The 12,814-nt window shown below is 39.6% G+C and overlaps 1 protein-coding gene and 1 pseudogene across 3 annotated transcripts in view; both read right to left on the bottom strand.

The window, feature by feature from the left end:
• Positions 1 to 12,814, bottom strand: part of TFCP2 (transcription factor CP2) — a 49,530-nt gene that overhangs the window by 19,281 nt on the left and 17,435 nt on the right. The gene's annotated exons all lie outside the window — the stretch shown is intronic.
• On the bottom strand, positions 5,970 to 6,450 carry LOC122681778 (annotated as a pseudogene). The gene has a single exon (XR_006337103.1). The product of XR_006337103.1 is annotated as a 40S ribosomal protein S25-like (transcript).

Genomic DNA, 12,814 nt, shown 5'->3' with positions numbered 1-12,814 from the left:
TATCCATATTAATTTGTCAGGGGAGATGTACTATGGTACCTTTGAGATAACAGTATAAAACGTAGAAGCACTGGGGTTTCTAGAAAAGTACTCTGTCCCAGTTCTTCTTCTCAGGAAAATGAGGAAGCTACCACTGCTTCCATAGCAAACAGTGTGGAAAGTAAAGCAAAATTAAGAAACACGATATCAGTCTTCAGGAGTCTTAGCTGCCTTATCATTCCCAAATGCATCATACCTGATGGTTCCTTGAAAGATTCCTGATGACTACCAAGAATCAAGGCCAATCAGATTTTGCAACATAGCAACAGCTGAAACACTATGAATGTAGGGTGGTTGTGTTGTTTTGTTCTCAAGTTATCAGTGCCTAGTGAGGTTAATATATAACCTAGTCTTCTCAATATAATGTGGCATTACACCTAGCCCCTCGTGACTAAGCAAAGGGCTGTCAATGGAGGCTAGAAATCTAAAACTGATTCTACAAGCTACCCCTAAAATCAACTCAGAACAGTACAGCCAACCCAAGTACTCTCTCATTAGAGATTTTAAAATCTAAAATCCTTGATTATAATCACTCGTGTTCTTGCCACATGAGCTGCTTTTACTCTGCTGTGGGAGCAAGAATCCATTCAGCTCCACATTCTTAGAAGTGAAGGCTAAAGGTCACTGATAAACACAGCTCTAGGCCCCTGCTTATCCCACAACAATAACAATTCAGCAAGAAACAATTTTGAAATACAGAAGTCTGTTCCTTCTCTGACGTAAACTGAGTGCTGCTTTGGAAAACCAACTCTCGTGAACTCTAAGTGGTTCTTACCAATTTAGCATTTTATTGTATTCTCTGCCTCATATACTTAATTCATTCCAGTGAAACATGAGCTGTTTAAAGGGAATAACTACTCCTTGGTGTGCTGAAATACTTGTTGACATGATTTATATTTTTGTTTATTTGCCTGCATTCTCCAGAATATTCAGTCCTAATATATTTTGATCATTTATGAATTCTCAACATTTCACAGTATCTCTGGTTAAATGTAAGGATACAGAAACCTTACCTGTTAAAGTTGATTGCATATTAAAAATGTGTGCCACTAAGTAGAAAACCACCCATGAGTGTAGAAGCCTAGCAGAAAGCATCTGACTGGAAGTCATTGAGGGAAAGGAACAGTATCAGGTACGCGCTTTCCTGTTTGTAACTGGGATTCCATGAGGAGCCGCTTCATGGCCCCCTGAAGTATAAATTACCCTTTTGAGATAAGGCAGCCTCTGAATGGTCTCTACTAGTGCACACCTACAGTTTAACCTTCTCCCTCAGGCCTGCCAGTTCCTGAACCCTCTTCTAGAGAGCCTGGAGCAAAGAGAGGTAAAGGTTCGATGAGCTTTACCTTGAGTAAGAGAGGTAAACAGAAAGGTGTCCATAGCAACTAAGCAAATTAGAAACTAACTTGGGACAGTAAGATGCCATGAACATCTAACTTCCCTATTTATAATACTTTAGACTCCATCACGATGAAAAGAAAACATGCCAATATTCCTATGTTAGTTACAGCATGAAAGGACCAGAACCGAAAAGACTATACACCCTACTCTGAGGTCAGCCTCAAAAGAAAAAAAAGTAAAAATAAATAAATAAAAAGAAAAAAAAGTATCCAGTAAATAACTGGCTATGATACTTTTAAATAGGAGACGACAGCAGAATGATTTCCTGGGATTTGTGGGAAGGATGGAAGGGCAGATAAGGGAGGACACCTGGCAAGAAGTGATGGCCCTGAAAGTTTTACTACGAAGCCAGTGAGATGCCCTAACTACTGAGTAACGGTGAAATCAGCTAACTTTCTTGGTAAGCACCCTCTGTCACAAGTGATAAAAGATGTCTGCTACCTGATCAACTGGTGAAAATTTTTCAACTAAAAAGCAGCATATATGGTAAAAAAAAAAAAAAAAAAAAAATCTGCCTGGCTAGTTGTTTGTCATCCAGAAAACAGAAGAGACAAGAATTATAATTCTGAATCCAAGTTGACCAAGAAAGAGAAACTGATTGCAAAGGAGGAAGTGCTGGGAGCCTCAAATGAAAGCAACCAAGCCAGGTAAGCTGGGAGAAGAATAAGGAACACAGTAAGAGCAGGGTTCAAACAGTGAAGAAGACAGGACCCAAGCTCACGGTCTGAGATGAAAAAAAAGTCCTCAAAAATGAAATCTGCCAATCCCAAGTTATCTGAGATAAACGGGAAAAAGAAGGCAGGTATCCACACAGAGTGGATGGAAAGCTCACCAATCAACACAGAATTGGACATGCACAAGAAAAATGTACATATATAAAAGGGGAAAACTATATTTTAAAAAGTGGCAACAATATATAAAAGGAACAAGCTTGAGTTGAAGCCCAGACTGTGCTGAGACCTGCAAAAAAAGGTAAGGGAAAGCACAGGTCCACTTTTTGTTGTATATGACACATAATTAATATAAAAAAGAGACAGGAGAACATCTCAATTCCTGGTTTTTCTTCTATCTTTTCTGTAAAGAAACACCACGTTAAGAATAGAAAAAGAAGACCAAATATGGGATTAATGGATCACAATACATAAGGAGACTATCAAAAAGTGCCAGGAATGAAATTACATACTTGGATGAAACTGTATACCAGGAAAATTAGGGAATGAGAAGATGAGATCTATAGGTGACACTCAGTATGTAAACTCAGACAAATCTCATGGTTCTGATAATACCAAACATCACTAGCTTTTTATGTCTGTAGTAGCAATTTTCAACATGAAAAGAGAGTATATTCTTCACACCTTACACCACAGTGATCTGATATGAAATCCAAGGCAAGACTGCAGAAACAGTTATTAAAAGAATGCCCCCCCAAAAAAGAATGCCCAACTGTTCGGTCGTGTCTGATTTTTTGAGACCCCAGGAACGGCAGCCTGCCAGGCTCCTCTGTCCATGAGATTTTCCTGGAGTGGGTTGCCATTTCCTCGTCCAGGAGATCTTTCAAACCCAAGGATCGAACCTGCGTCTTCTGCACTGCAAGTAGGATTCTTTGCCGCTAAGCCACCATGGAAGCCCATTAAAAGAACAGATTGTGAGTATTCACACAGGGCATCAAGGATCGCTAGAAACCATAACCAAAGTACCTCATTTTCCTTTTTAAATGTGGTTGGACAAAGGAATGCTATAAACATAAATATTTCTGGATTTCAGCAATGTATAATATAGTCTCTCTTGAGATCTTTGTTGAAGGTGAAACACATGAATTCTGTTAAGTGGTTAAGATAACTACTATATGCAAACTGCACCTACAGTGAGGGTAAGTCTGGAAGAAGGTTTAGTGAAACTCCACAGGACCTCAGGGAAACCTGTCCTCTGCAACATTTTTTATAAATAAATGACTTGGATGAGGACACTTAACAGGATGATGATCAAATATGCAAATGACAGGAATCTGGGATGGGAAAGCAATATCATATATGATAAAATCAACTTTTAAAGTAATCCTAAGTGGCTGGAATAGAAGGCTAAATCTAACAGGGTAAAATTTAATAAGGATAAATATAAAGTCATGCACTTAGAATTAACATCAACAAAATGGCCCAATATATGTGAGAAAGACTAGGACTTAAAAAAAAAAATCTATTTCTGTGAGACAAAATGTGATATGGCTGCCCAAAATGCTGATAATCAGGTTTCATTAAAAGTAATGTCTGAGGACGGAAATGACATTCTTCTCTATGCAAACTAGCCTACACTTGAGAACTGTGCTTAGCTCTGAATGTGGAACTTTAAAAAGACTTTAAAAATCTAAGGAAATAGATGAGAATAAATGAGGGGATCTAACATATGTTGTTTGAAGAGTAAGTGAAGGCAATGATGTTTGAGGCAAAGAAGTCTTGTTAGGTCTACTAAGAGATTCAACGATCAGTTTAGGACTGATCAGTTCAGAGTTGGCCTCATTTTAATCATTAAATTAAGCCAATCAAAAATAAATCACAAAATCAATTAAACGGTTTTATTATTCTAAAAAGATGAAATGTCTTGAGCCTGCTCAAGTTTTACAAGATGACTGGGATAGGCCTAGAAAGCCTATGTGTTATCAGAAAAGACTATACGGCATATAGTGCCCTCCAGAAGAAGAAATATCACAAGCTCACTGCTACTAGAGTCCAAAGCGTATTACTCTGTATCATCTGCTACAGAAAGCAATGACCAAATAATAACTATAAAGCCTGTATACTGGCTAGACCAACTGGCTTATAAACCTTCCTACATATTTTTACAATTTTTCATTTTTACCTTTGTGTATTTGCCATGACAAAACAAGTACTACACAAATCATAATAAAGGCACAGATAACATCAAGGCACGCTAAATCTTCTTTATAACAAATCCAGAGATTCATCAGTATAGTTTTTCCTAACACAGATGATTCCTAAAAATTGTATTCTTGATAAAAGACATAAAAAGGGTTTCAATTCTTAAACAAAATCTACACTTTCTTTTGGCCAAAGATAATTCTAATGAATTCTACTTGGAACACACTCTCCTCTGGCTAAACTATGTATGAACTAGCTAACAAGTAGAACATGTTTCCTGAAGTATTGATAACTCCCTCTTTAAAAAGAAAACTTCAATCATTCATTCAAATATTTATTAAGTATCTACTACACAGAGTCGGACACAACTGAAGTGACTTAGCAGCAGCAGCAGCAGTGTCAGACAGACTATTTTAAGTACTAAAAACTACATATCAACTTTAAAAATAAAATTATTTTTCTTCTTTCCTATTTTTTTCTTTCTTTTGGCCTTTTATATTTCAGTGCTCAGTCGCTTCAGTCTGACTCTGCAACCCTGTGGACTGTAGCCCGCCAGGCTCCTCTGTCCATGGGATTCTCCAGGCAAGCAAATGGAGTGGGTTGCCATGCCCTCCTCTGGGGGATCTTCCCAACCCAGGGATCGAACATACATCTCTTTTGTCTCTTGCATTGGCAGGTGGGCTCTTTACTACTAGTGCCACCTGGGAAGCCCAATAGCAGTCAATAAATGGTATCTCTTTTGTTGTTGTTGTTGTACAGACGTTAAGTCGTGTCCCACTCTTTGCCACCCCATGAACTACAGCATGCCAGGCTTCCTTGTCCTTCACTATCTCCCCGAGTTTGCACAAACTTAGGTCCATGCCATCCAACCACCTCAACCTCTGTTGCCCCCTCTCTCCTCCTGCCCTTAATCTTTCCCAGCATTAGGGTCTTTTCCAATGAGCTGGTTCTTCGCATCAGGTGGCCAAAGTATTGGAGCTTCAGCTTTAGCATCAGTCCTTCCAATGAATATTCAAGACTGATTTCCTTTAGGATTGACTGGTTTGATCTCCTTGCAGTCCAAGGGACTCTCAACCTTCTCCAGCACCACAGTTTGAAAGCTGCAATTCTTCAGCACTCAGCCTTCTTCATGGTACAACTCTGTATGTATGTACATCCATACATCACTAATGGAAAAACTAGTTTTGACTATATGGACCTTTGTCGATAAAGTGATATCTCTGCTTTTTAATATGCTATCTAGGTTTGTCATTGCTTTTCTTCCAAGGAGGAAAGAGAAAACGAAAGAGTTAGTTGCTCAGTCGTGTCCAATTCTTTGTGACCCTGTGGACTGTAGCCTGCCAAGCTCATCTGTCCATGGGATTTTCCAGGCAAGCATACTGGAGTGGGCTGCCATTCCCTTCTCCAGGGGATCTTCCCGACCCAGGGATCGAACCTGGATCTCCCACACTGCAGGCAGATTCTTTACCATCTGAGCCACTAGGGAAGCTTAGGAGCAAGGGGCTTTTAATTTCCCTGGCTGCAGTCACCATCCACAGTGATTCTGGAGCCCAGAAAAATGAAATCTTGACAGTTTCCACTTTTCCCCATCTCTTTGCCATGAAGTGACAGGACCGGATGCCATGATCTTAGTTTTTTCAATGTTGTGTTTTTTTTTTTATTTAATAAAGTTTTATTTTTCAAAATGTACAGCTGGTGGGACCTGTTCATGCATCTTCACCAGCAGCTGGGGCATCTCCACCCTTGGTGTTTCTGGTGTAAATCACTTGAGCTCTGTGCTTTGAAACCAGTTTAATAAGTCCTTTACTAAGGAGTTCCTGAAGGGCTGCTCTGGCCAGGGAACCACGAATCTTCAGTCTCTCAGAGATGACAGCTGGAGTTATAAGCTTATAGTTGGGAACTTCCTTATAGAGTTTGTCATATGTTGCTTTGTCAAACAAGACTAGGTTATTGAGCTTGTCCCAAACTTTGCCTTTGGACCACTTCTTTTTTTGGCCTTGCCCCCAGATTTGTTCACTGGATCTTTGTCTTTCTTGGCCGACTTTCCGGCTTCTTTCTTCTTCTTGTCGTCCTTGGGCGGCATAGCGAAGGCCGGAGAGCAACTGCGACCACTGCCGCCTTGCTAAGATGTCGGACAAAAAGTCAATGTCGAGTTTTAAGCCAGCGTTTTCACTCCCCTCTTTCACCTTCATCAAGAGGCTCTTTAGTTCCTCTGCACTTTCTGCCATTAAAGTGGTATCTGCTTATCTGAGGTTGTTGATATTTCCTCTGGCAATCTTGATTCCAGCTTGTGAGTCATCCAGCCCAGCATTTTGTATGATATACTCTGCAAATAAGTTAAATACACAGGATGACAATATACAGCCTTAACGAGTAATATTCCTTTCCCAATTTTGAACCAATCTGTTGTTCCATGTCCAGTTCTAACTATTGCTTCTAGTCCTGCATACAGGTTTCTCAGGAGGCAGGTAAGGTGGTGTGGTATTCCCATCTCTTCAAGAATATTCCACAGTTTGTTGTGATCCACACAGTCAAAATCTTCAGCGTAGTCAATGAAGCAGAAGTAGATTTTTTTTGGAATTGCTTTGCTTTTTTTATGATCCAGTAGATGTTGGCAATTCGATCTCTGGTTCCTCTACCTTTTCTAAATCCAGCTTGTACATCTGGAAGTTCTCAGTTCAAGCACTGCTGAAGCCTAGCTTGAAGGATTTTGAGCATAATCTTGCTAGCATGTAAAATGAGTGCAACTGTACAGTAATTTGAACTTTCTTTGGTATTGCCTTTCTTTGGGATTGGAATGAAAACTGACCTTTTCCAGTCCCATGGCCACTGCTGAGTTTTCCAAATTTTCTGGAAAACTAATTATTAATTTTTCTAACATAAAATTTATGACATTATTCCCCATTCTGTACTCACTTTTCCCTAATCAGTCTACAACTTACTAAGTTCTTTTCATTTATATCTCACTTTTAGCTTAACAGTGGCTAGACAGTTCCTATCTAACTGTAACACGGCAATTGCTAAAACAGAGTTTGGTGAAAAAAATGAAAATAAGTAAAATCTAAATAACGCCAAGTGTAGCCTTAAGTTTCATAAACCAGTAAAATTGCATGAGATCTCATAATTAGGCTGCTAAATGTCCCTTTGGTAACTAATCTCCCAAAATGGTCTCTGATGATGAGTACCTCCTGGTATTCACACCCTTCAGTAGCTTCCTTACACCTTGAATCTGGGCTAGTAATTTGCTCTAACATAGGCAATGTATAGGAAATTGTGTGCCAGCTCTAGCTTAGGAGCCAATCTTTAAGAAAGACTGTCAGCTTTTATTTTTGTGCTTTGGGAAACCCTGAATTGCCAGGTAGGAAGTCTACCAGATTTCCCTGGTGGTACAGCGGGTAAGAATCTGCCTGCCAATGGAGGAGACACAGGTTCAATCCCTGGTCCAGAAGACTCCACACGCCATGGAACAGCTATTAATAAGCCCATGTGCCACAACTACTGAGCCCGCGCTCTAGAGCCCTGGAGCCTCAACTACTGAGCACACCTGCCCGAGAGCCCGCGCTCTGCCACAAGAGACAATGACAATGATGAGTAGCCCCCATTCACCACAACTAGAGAAAGCCCGCAGCAATGTAGACCTAGTACAACCAATAAATAAATAAGAAGTCTGCCTTCCCTGCTTTTATTTATTTATTTACTGGTTATACGAGGTCTACACAAGAAGTCTGCCCACTCTGCTAGACCTCCCTTGTAGCTCAGTCAGTAAAGAATCTACCTCCAATGCAGGAGACCCAGGTTCAATTCCTGGGTCGGGAAGATCCGTTGAAGGAGGAAATGGCAACCCACTCCAGTATTCTTGCCTGGAGAATGCCACGGACAGAGGTACCTGGCTGGCTACAGTCCACTGGGTCGCAAGAGTCGGACACAACTTAGTGACTAAACCATTACCCCCATCCTGCTGGAGAGATCACAGGGAGTGGCTAGTGGAGAGAGAGGCCCTGAGGCTATGGGGCAGGGTGCAGGCGCAGGGATGTAGGATGTGGTAGTGGGGGTGGTAATGCAGCCATCCCAGGGTCCCACAGAACCTAGCACTAGACGGTGATGTTCCAGCCCCTAGATGACCATAGAACCTCAGCTGACACCACACGAGGCAGATCTGCACAATCAATCCTCAGATCCATGAGAATTCATAAATTGTTGTTTCAAATCACTTCATTTGGGGAGTGGTTTGTTAAGCAATAAGATAGAGAAGGGAACAGGCCCTTGTTCCAATGTTTCTAAAGAATTCTTTGCAATAAAACTTAATAGTAGTGGTGGTTATATACAGGAAGATATTAAGTCAACCTTTCTTAGAATAGCTCTATTTAAAAAGCAACTCTCATCTAACTGCTTGGGATTAAACCAAAAAAACTATATTATCTACTTTAATAAATCAACTAAATTTAATTTTAGTTAAACAAATACCCACAGAGAGTAAATAGATCGTACTCAACAGAAAAATCATTCTTCTTTCAACTCATCCTTATTAGATCACTTTTGGCTCTCTCACACGCTCTCATTTTTTAACTCATATAGTACGTAACTCTCCAATGTAAAGCAATGAAGGATGCTGCTAAATCTAACAGCCAATATATTCACACTGAAGATATCTTAAAAACTATAGTCCAAATCTTGCTTTGTTAAGTCAGAAAAAATTATTTGGAAATATAAGATAGTTTTCAAGTCATCTTCTGTCACATTTTTAGACTGCATTACTAAATTAAAGGTCCGTACAGAAGGCATATGAGCATCACTAGCTCTCAACCTTAGCTGAATTTTAAGAATCTCCTGAGGAGCTTTTAAAACTCCCTTCCAGGCCATATCCCATGCCAGCTAAAGCCAAACTGGTGGGGGAGAGTTTGGTGAGTTTAACTACTTAGTGCCGAGTCTAAGCCAAAGTAAAGGGTTTGATCTCAGTGTCATCTAGGATGACCACCTTTCTGCACCAAGACCCCTACAGAGGACCCCAGGCAAGCCATCTTGAAACATCACCACTGAAGGTAAGGGAGTTTGTTCAGACTTGTGCAAATCCATCACCACTACTGGAGAGAAAGCACTCACCTTGACACTGAATTAGTAAATTTCTATAATTTTTTTTTCCTGCATTTATTCAGCCAATAGTCTTTGACTCAACTGGTAAAGAATCTGCCTGCAATGCAGTAGACCTGGGTTCGATCCCTAGGTTGAGAAGATCCCCTGGAGAAGGCAAGGGCTACTCACTCCAGTATTCTGGCCTGGAGAATCCCACGGACTGTATAGTCCATGAGGTCACAAAGAGTCGGACACGACTGAGCGACTTTCACCAGTCTTTGAGCACCTACTATGTTCTGGGCCCTCTTTTACGTGGAAGAGATACAGTAATAAACATGGTTTAGATAAGATCCTCTTACAGAGCAAAAAGCATCATTATCACCTAAATTTCTCTTTCTGCACATCAACAAATCTTACTATTCTACAAACACCTACTGTTTTTCTACTTTCCAGTTCATTGCCCTTAAAGTATGACTAATACTTGAGGAAGCATAAATGAATTATTTAAAAATAAAGATTATGTAACTCAAAAGGGTCTACTATGTTTACAGTAGGTGTTTTATATACAACTCTGCCCTCAGTAGCTTAACTCTACGCCTCTGGAACTTCAAATCTGAACTTCAAACCTGGAACAGGGACTGTTTGGTGTGACCTCAAAACACAAGTGAGCTAGATAAAACCACCACATGTGGATTTTCTGCTGATGCTGTCTGTGAAAGAGATGTTGATCATCCAACAGTCTTTCTTTAGGAATAGTGTTTCTAGAACTTTTTTTTCCAGATCTCAGTACTGGGCTTAAGGTTCTTTAAGCACTTTAAGAATTGCTTCTGGGAATAAACCATTCTTCAGCACAGTTAGGAGAGATCAGAGGTTTGAATTGTTGTCATTTATCAAATACATCTCAAAGTCTCCCCCCAAATGAAGCTAATTTCTTTTCACCCTCCAACTCTTTGAGTTTCCCTCATTTTTCCTTAGCTGAATAATTTGCCAATTACCACTTATTTCCTTCTATAAGCAATGTGTTATCTTCCTTTAACTTAGAAAGTCACTAAAAACGTCTCATTTCAAATCTGTCTAGAAGCTTTACTTATTTTTGGAAGCTGAAAAGAATCTGACCAATATCAGAATCAAATTTACTTCCAGGGAGCTTGTAAGATATTAAAAGTTTAATCAAAGAAATCAGAATCAGCAAAGCCCTACCTCAGGAGATTTGCCAGATATAGGCCTGCTTTCTCAGTTTTTTTCCTACATTACAGGATTAGCTCTTACAGCCTACAAATCTCATTAAAACACTGCTAATTGAAAACATCACCTGTGGCATCATTAGTACCAGGCTCTTTTATTCAATTTCTGAAATCACTGACTCTTCCCATTTAGGTGATGAATGACAACCGTGGGTTATATATTCCAGAGAATCTGGCAGTTTTGACATAAAAAATAGAGCTCCACTTTCAGTACTCAAAGATCTGATATCTAGCATTACATTACGATCTATCCATGAAAACAACAATTTTTGTTTGTTTTCCTGTGACTAAGGGAAACCACACTTAGCCCCTTATATTGCTAAACTTCAAAGCTTCTTTTCAGGTCCCAAATGTCTCCCAGTTCTTATGATTTTCTTTGTTTGCAGTTAGACTTCCCTCCCTTTTCATTAGCAAGCATCACTTCTGGGGTTCTTATTCCTTGCCCATTCCATTCCCACTGCCAAGCCTATCTAGTCCCCCATTCCTCTCTGCAGTGAAAGACAGACATTTTCCTGTTTGTTAACGTTTTAACCACTAATAATTTGGGGGGAAATTCTAAAAGTATCAGAATACTTATCCTATGAAATGGTCAAAAGACTTTAGCTACCTCTCCCCTCTTTATGCTTACAGTGGCAGGGCTTATGAAAAGTTCTCTGCCTTCTCCTTCAGACCACACCTTTGATGAAGGTCTTTTCTTCTAAAAGGGCCAAAATTCCCTGGAAATGTCCCAATTTAGGCCTGATGATGCAATCAAGACAGAACTGCTTTTGCTCCCTTTCTTTTATGGATAGACAGCAGATAGGTAGGTATGTAGATAGATGGATACACACATGATAGACAGAGAATTAAATTGCAGTTCTAAGGATATGCGGAACAGAAGACACCCAGTTCACTAAGCCTCAATCCTTTTTCAGGAATGATACCTAGCTTTTTATCATTATCCCCCAATCTACAGTCAAGAGTAACCTTTAAAAATGTAAATCGAAAATGTCACTACTCTGTTTACAATGCTTCAGAGGCTTCCCAAAGAAATGTTGATAAAACACTAGCTCAACAGGGCACTCAAGGCCCTTCCAAACTGGATCCAGTTAACTTGTTCAGCTTCATCTATCATCATACTTCTCATCTCTCTTTTCCCTCTTCTAACAGTTCCAGCTGACAAAATATAACTCCTTTCCCTTGCTCTAACTCAACTAACACCACTAATTTTTTACATGTCAATTAGCATTTAATCCACACAAGGAGCAACTGTGTCCCTCTCCTTATTTGCCAGTTGAAGAAACTGATCAAGTAATTTGAAGTGTTAAAAAATTTGCCCATGGTTAAATGGCTAGAAAACAGCAAATATAAATCTAAGTCTATTCATCCACTCATTCAATATTTTGTGAGCATTTTAGGTCTGGCACCATTTCAGGCAGCAAAGAAATAGTAAACAAATTTTATCCAAGTTTTATACTTCTTTATTATTACTCAATGCCTGGCATAACGTTGCATTTGTTTAAAACATTACTAAGGAAAATGTAATCAAGAGTTCCTATTCAGTGCTCCAAAGATATTTCTTAAGATGATGCACACCAGCACTCTACACATGGTTATTTGTGCAAGTCATACTAATAGAATGACAGTATCAGTGAACTGATTTCACTAAAAGGACTCAAAGCTTTTGCAACAGTTGATTCCTCCGTCCACAAACTAAACTTCCAGATTGTTTTGCATCATTCAGGTCTCTGCTATACTGTCACGTCTACAGAGAAACATTCCTGGTCACTCTACCTAAATAGATTCTATGCGTTTTCATCAGGGCACTTCCTTGTCTATCTATCTATCTATTTACCTACTATCTACCTACCTATTTATTACTCCTCCCATAAAAAAAGGATGCAAGCTCCCAGGGTGCAAAGACCTCATTTGTTTTGTCACTCTAGTATTAACAAGGCCTGGACATAGTAGGTACTCAATAAATATTGTTTAAATGAGTACCACAATAATAATAGGAATAGTAATAATCCCATTAGAAAATCCAGGTCTTTATAATTTAGGCTACTCAGCAGACATGACTGGGTTATACTTGTGGATGAATAGTCCAGAAAATGCTTCTTTCATTTATTGTCAAATCTCTATTGACAGGCTTCCCTGGTGGCTCAGCAGTAAGAATCCACCTGCCAATGCAGCAGACACAGGTTTGATCCC

The sequence above is a fragment of the Cervus elaphus genome, chromosome 3 (assembly GCF_910594005.1).
Source record: "Cervus elaphus chromosome 3, mCerEla1.1, whole genome shotgun sequence".
Taxonomy (NCBI): Eukaryota; Metazoa; Chordata; class Mammalia; order Artiodactyla; family Cervidae; genus Cervus; species Cervus elaphus.
The sequence above is the reverse complement of the archived record's forward strand: the minus strand, read 5'-3'. Positions and strand labels throughout refer to the sequence as shown.